Source organism: Silene latifolia, chromosome 8 (genome assembly GCF_048544455.1).
Source record: "Silene latifolia isolate original U9 population chromosome 8, ASM4854445v1, whole genome shotgun sequence".
Lineage (NCBI taxonomy): Eukaryota > Viridiplantae > Streptophyta > Magnoliopsida > Caryophyllales > Caryophyllaceae > Silene > Silene latifolia.
In genome coordinates this window covers 97001822-97008606 of record NC_133533.1, presented here as the reverse complement: position 1 = coordinate 97008606, position 6785 = coordinate 97001822, and the positions used below count along the sequence as shown (strand labels likewise).

The following is a 6785-nucleotide window of genomic DNA, read 5'->3' as shown; positions in this document are numbered from 1 at the left end:
TTGGGATTTTAATTGATCAAAACTCTTCGATTATGTTAACAATGGAGGAGTATGGTGATTGCTTTTTTTATTGGAATTTTGGATTCCTTTGATGGTGCCCTATGAAATGAGGTTTTTAGTTGTGAATGTTTTCATCGTTCATCTCTCTGCAAGTTTCAATTTTGTCTAGAATTATGGGTTTAGTGTGGGAGATGAAGAGATAAATAAAATAAAAATATAAGACATTTGAAACCTTTTAATCAGGTAACAGGTAAAAGAGGGTGTTTAGAGAAGATGGGGTTAAAAGTTGGGATTATTTTCGGATTATTGAAAGGTGGGATTATTTTCGGAAGATGTTGTAAAGGTGGGATTATTCCCGTCAATTTTTCCATAATTAAATTAAATAAAAGTAAAACCCAGTATCCCCATCCTCCAATTCTCCAACCGACTCTTTTAAGCTTTATGCCTCTAACCCAGTACAACTGTACAAGTCGATGAAACAAAACAAAAGTTTAACTCCATTTTTGTTCTACTCTTCTAGAGTTCCATACTTGCTCTCATAGCCCTCAATCAGATCCGCTTTTCATCAAGAACAGCCGCCGCAAACAGCCTACCTAACGTCGTGGGTCGCATGGCCAGCATCACCACCGTCGACCTTCTTATCAGGTTCGAAATTTCTAGGGTTTGCACCCCTTACATGAAAATTATGGGATTTATTATGTTTGGGTTCGAATTGTGGTTTTAAATACTTTTTTCTTTGAAAATTCTAGGTTGGTATTCCTATTTGAGGTTTTTACAATAAACCCTAGAAATTTGGGGATTTTATGATGAACTGAGAAAGTCGATTAAAATGGGTAGAATTGGGGATTGTCTCGTTATTTCACACCTCTTCCAAAAGACAAAACCACATAAATTAGCAAAACATGTTTCGTCTTTCTCCATTGAAGAAACGAGGCCTTTACAGCAACAACGAGGCCTTTGTTCTACTTCAATCTTCAGCAAATATTCATCCACCAGTAAACAAGTAAGTGAATTAATTTTCTAAGTATGCTTAAAGTTCTCAACTTTATATTGTTTTATCCCAATTTATGTTTATGGTTCTAATTTTATTATGTCCATTAGTCTAAATTAATTATGTTAAATTGATGATTATGTGGTGTTATTCTAAATTATCAGTCTAAAGTTATTAAATTGTTGATTATGTGTTGTGAATTTTATGCTATATGGATTCTGAGCAGCACTTTGCAGGTTATAATATCATGATGTCCATTAATATGATCTTTATAGGTTTTTTTACTCCTTACTGGACATTCACATATAAGTTTTGCTATTTACTCTGTATGTTTCAAACAATAATTGACACCTTTTTTTTTCCTGGAATTGGGCTCGAAAATGATTGTGGAAGGGCACATGAGCAATTGATGAGCAAGGTAGCGGTCAAGTGGAGTATCGTGTTGTTAGCTGGGAATTTAGATGTTTTGCACTTTGGTTATAAGCTGTAATCAATTTTCCAGATGAAGTTTTGACATATTTAGTTGTTTTACTATGTTATAAAGATTAATGGGTATGTGTTGCCCTTCCCTTAGTAAATTTTGATTGTTATGAATGATAATGGATATTAGTTGTTAAAATCTATTTTAATGTTAGAAACTTAACGGAACATTAACGGTGTTAGTGTTAAGGTCCTTAACGGAAAAAAATAATCGTTAAGGTCCTTAACGGAAAAAAATTGAAAAGTTCGAGTCCTTGTCTTACCCTTAACTCATTATTCAATTGCTAAGTACCGCTGTGTTGTGCACCCTCATAGGTTCAAAAAATGAAAATCATTGATTGATTGAGGAAGCTGCAAAAGTTGGTCGCAATTATGGACAAGGTAGACTATTTTGTATGATGTCATTTAAGCTGCACCCTCAAATATTTCACAGCTTGAGAGGCCTAGGATATAACAACCGGCATCACCAAGGTAACATTCTGGTTCTTTTCCAACAACTTAAGTGATGTTTAGTTCTTTGATATCAAGCATTATGACTATAAGCTCTTTGAAAATCCTTTGATTATTGTTGTTGAAGTTAGTTTGAATTGGCTTTTCAACTGCTGAGGCGTTTCATAAATTTGAACATGCTAGTTTTATACTGTATTTAATTCATTAGCGTGGCTGGGAAGCCTTGGTAATTTTAATTTTAAAACCATGTACTACAACTGGTCACAACCTATGTATTTTGTTTCTTAATAAACATCAGTACATGTTGAGATAGAGAAAATTAATTGTTGAGGTTGTGTTGTCCTGTTTTCATCTCTTAATCTTTTGTTCGCTTACTAGAGTTATAGCCTACGCTCACCACGACCTTGCTCACCGTAATTCTATCATTGAATTATGAATATTTGTGTCATATTTTTACAGGTGATTGCTGCATCAGGAGCTGCTAAGAATATGAAGAATGAAATTGTGAAACAAATGAAGAAAGTTTTCACTAAGCTGTTAGGTATGTTTTTCACTGCTGGCTGTGATACTGATTCTTTCCCATAGCATTGGTCAGAGTTTGTATAGCAAATTAGCAATTCTATCTCTCAATTAGTGATGGTTGCCTTTAGGTAGATTCTAATATTCTCATTACTCTAATTTCCTTAATAATCTCTACTGGTAATTCTTTCTCATCAATTATCTCTAAAATTGTAGATTGTCTTTAAACTTGTGAATACTGGAATATTTTAGTTGTTGGGTATAATAGTGAGCTTATATACTGATCAATTTTAGTTTATTGTTACTTCATGACACATCCATGGCCAAAATATTCATGTACACCTAGAAATTTCTAAAAGTTCCTTTAAGTTATGATCAATTTAGTTTATTCTTACCAGACATCTCTTAATTCAATCTGCAATCATTTTCTGCCTGTAAATTTGCATATGACAGATTAGGATAGAGTTTCCAGTTGCATAATATAAGTAATAGTTAATCGTATCTGAATTAGTAACTTCACTACTACAAATCCAGGCAACTACAACGCCCCATTAACAACGAGTATTCACGAAAATCACAATAGACGTTGTAGAATGTATGGCGCGAATTTTACTAAAATAAATTACAACTGGTATGGTTATAAAAACCGTTGTTATTAGTTTTAACAACAGGTCACACATACACAACCGTTGTTACTAATGTGGCGCAAAATTGACGCAAAGTTAGTGAAAAGTAATCACAACGGTTGCTTTTGGAACCCGTTGTTAAAACTTCTTTGACAACGGTTGTTAATTTACAACCGTTGTTAAAACGTATTTGACAACGGTTGTTGTTTAATAACCGTTGTCAATACCTTCCATACTATCAACCACACAAACACAAGTCTGCTGCAGCCACAAAACACAAACCTTAATACACAAACACAAACCCAGCAGCAGCCAAACACAAACACAAAACATAAACCTTAACCGTCGTCTCTTTCTCTCTTTCTCATCGTCGCTTTATCTTCTCGTCGTCACTGTTGATTTCATCGTCTCTTTACGTACGTTCTGTAATTATCAGGTTTGTTTCATCGTCATTATTTTATTTTTCTAATTATTTCATTTCCATGTATGTGTTTTTATCGACCATTAGGTTCCATTCAAAGATCTGCTATATCGTCATATAGCTGCATTTCTTTCTTTGCTCAAATCAAGCCATCTTCTTTGGCGTCCTTCAGTACGGATCGAGCATAGTAAGAGTCTTAAGGATGATATCATTCATTTTGTTGGAGTTTGGAGTTTGTTTTGAAAGATTAAGGAGAGGGTTAATTTATTTGGAGTTTGTTTTAGCAGTTAGGGTTTGGAGAATATATTGAGATAATGGAAATGCATCTTATTACTAACCCTTCTCATTCCATATTGTCCGTTCATATGCACAGTGATGGCAGTAATAATCTGGATCTTGATGATGACTGATCTATGGAGTTCAAAAAATGGAAGCAAATCAAACAAGCATAACTCAACACTTTCAAAATGATCATTTCATCTAATTTTAAACCAAATACATTACAACAATTATCAGAAATCAAAAGATGTATAATAAGCCGGAACAACCCCGGTTAAGCGTAAAAAGCGCTTCTCAACCTGCCACCAATCACGCCACTCTGGTATACCGCTAACTTCCGGGTCATTGGCTTCATATTTTGCAATAACAGATTGAATATATGCAAGGACACGACTTGCATGTGGAGATAAGGTTGGAAGAGTACAACTCAACATATCTCTGGCTGCAGCCAAGTTGCGAGTAACAGGCCGACGAGGGTATGAAGATGATGATGATGATGAGGCTTTGTTGACAAGCCGGACTGCTTCACGCCTCTTAATCCAATAATTCCGTTGATGTTCAAGGGATGCTTTGATTAATGGGTGTTGATCGGCGGGAAGCCCGGCGAGAACCTTCCCATCATCTTCAATCGTTTGTGTAAGCCATTCTTCGTTGTTGATAAAATTAGGGTTCATTGCCATGTTGTTTCAATTAATGAATGTTAGTAAAGGATGCTTTAATATTTATAGTCACATTTATAAGTTTTTTCAAAACCGTTGGTAATTAATTTAAGGGATATTCTGCATATGCATCGGAATTATAACGGGTCGTAATTATGCATGCATCTAGTAATATTTAATTTAATTTTTTTTTATTTTTTAGGAACAAACAACAATGGTTATTTAATAAAAAACCGTTGTCTTTAGTTATAACAACGGTTTTGTATATTACAACCGTTGTTATAACTTTCCCTCCAAAATTGAGTCACACTTTCTACAACGGTTTTTTATACTTAAAACCGTTGTTAATAGTTTTAACAACGGTTTCCTTAAGAAAACAAACCGTTGTTAAAACCTTTTACAACGGACGCTTTAACAACGTCCGCTTTTTTATATAACAACGGTTTTTGACCGTTGTTATAGCCTGTATCTGTAGTAGTTCTTGTATTATTAATATGCATGTCTAAGTTGACACATCAGGGGGCTAGCAATTCATAAGGGAAATTGAATAATCATCAAGTCATCACCTATGAATGCAGTTCATAAGATGTGTATGGCTTTATTTGCTGCATTACAGTTATCACCTACGGATGCAAATGGATAGTAGCAGGTTGCACAAGTTTTTTTTGCGGCAGGTTGCGGCGGGTTTTATCGAAGACATGCTATACGAAATAATTAAGGACACGGAACACAGGCCGCATAGGTTGAAAGAGCGAAATTCGGTACATATGGTATAGTAGGTGTAAGGTGTATCTTGAGTTAGTTGTATATTTTTCATTTGTAAACTAGAAGCTGATATAGAGCATGTTGCCGTATGTATGGTGTTTGAGATGATGATTAATGATACGGTGTATGTCACTTTTGAAGTAATAAAAGTGGCTACTTTCTCATGTTTTGTGTTTTCGTTTTAATTGTCAGTATTTCTCCATTTATATACGTAGTATTAATTTTTTTTTTTTTAAAAACATAAGAAGAATAGAGAATTGTTGACTAAGCCCACCGTTCTCTATTCATATAAAAAGAGAACGCTCCTAGGGCGTTCTCTAAAGACAATTTCAACAGTTCTCTATGATTGTGAATAGAAAACGCCTATCCCAACCGTTCTATAAGCTTTAGAGAACGCTGACCTAGAAAACGCCTATAAGGCGTTCTCTAAAGGTGATTTTAACAGTTCTCTAAGCCTATTTTTGTAGTAGTGTCGGGAACCTTTGGAATCCACCCATCTTACATACAGCTGGTGGAGAGAAATCTCTTCAGAGGGGTAACTGAAGAAGATCCGTGCAAGCACATAGAGCTGTTTACAGAGTATTGTTCAACCATTCCTCTTGCTGCTGGGGTGACACAAGACAGAGTTAAGGGAGTTCTCTTTCCCTTCTCTCTAGCTGATGATGCCCGGGAATGGTTGAGGGATTTAGATAGGGAAGCTGCCGGTGTAACCGATTGGAATTCCCTTGCTTTAGCCTTTTACAGGCGATATTTTCCACCACAGCGCACTAATGCGTTGAGAGCTCAAATTACTACATTTGAGCAATTACCTACTTAAGACTTGAACGTGGCTTGGGCTAGGTTCAAGAAGCTCGTACGTTCTGTGCCTCATCACGATTTCAAGCGCTGGTTCTTATGTACCAAATTTTATAATGGGTTGTATCCGGATCAGTGGGCTATCCTTGATAATGCAGCTAAGGGGAGATTCCCGAAGAATGTAGAGGATGATCAAGGGAGGCATCTTATTGAGGAGATGTCCATCCATGTAGTCGAATACGAAAATTCCCGAGGAAGTGGGCATGTGAACGAGTTGGTAGTAGCTGAGGTGGAGAGTCCTAGCGGAAGTCTAGGTAGTCCGGAGATTGTAGAAACTGTGGGTGAGCATGCACAAGTTTGTGCTATTACTGAGCATGTAATGATATACGGTAGATGCATAATGGAAGGGCATGACCCCATAGGTTGTATGGAAAGCGTAGAGCGTGCCCTTGCTTATCAGAAATTCAGGCAAGGAGTTCCTTTTTCTCAATTATATGAAGACTTGGCGAGTGCTTCTACTTGTCCTACGCCAATGCCGCAGCCAAGCTCCTCTTCTACAAATGGGGAGTATGCCGAACTGAAATCCTTAGTTTTGAACTTAACGCAGCAGTTTAGGGAGAAAAGTAACAAGGATAATACCGCTATTGTGGAGTTAAGAGAGCAAGTTGCACAGTTAACGCTCGCGCAAAACCAAATTAACCATCCACCCTCGTGCGATCCGGTCAATGCTATCAATCTCCGAAGTGGCCTTGCTTATGAGGGGGCAAAAATGCCAGAAGACGGGGTTGTGACAGCTGATA

General features: G+C 36.5%; 1 long non-coding RNA gene across 1 annotated transcript; it reads left to right on the top strand.

Moving 5' to 3' along the window:
- Nucleotides 1-400: 400 nt before the first annotated feature.
- LOC141595262 (uncharacterized) lies at nucleotides 401-5354 on the top strand. Its single transcript, XR_012522266.1, has 5 exons — nucleotides 401-645; nucleotides 750-1543; nucleotides 1787-1942; nucleotides 2381-2462; nucleotides 5042-5354. It is a non-coding gene; the product is annotated as an uncharacterized LOC141595262 (long non-coding RNA).
- Nucleotides 5355-6785: the final 1431 nt, after the last annotated feature.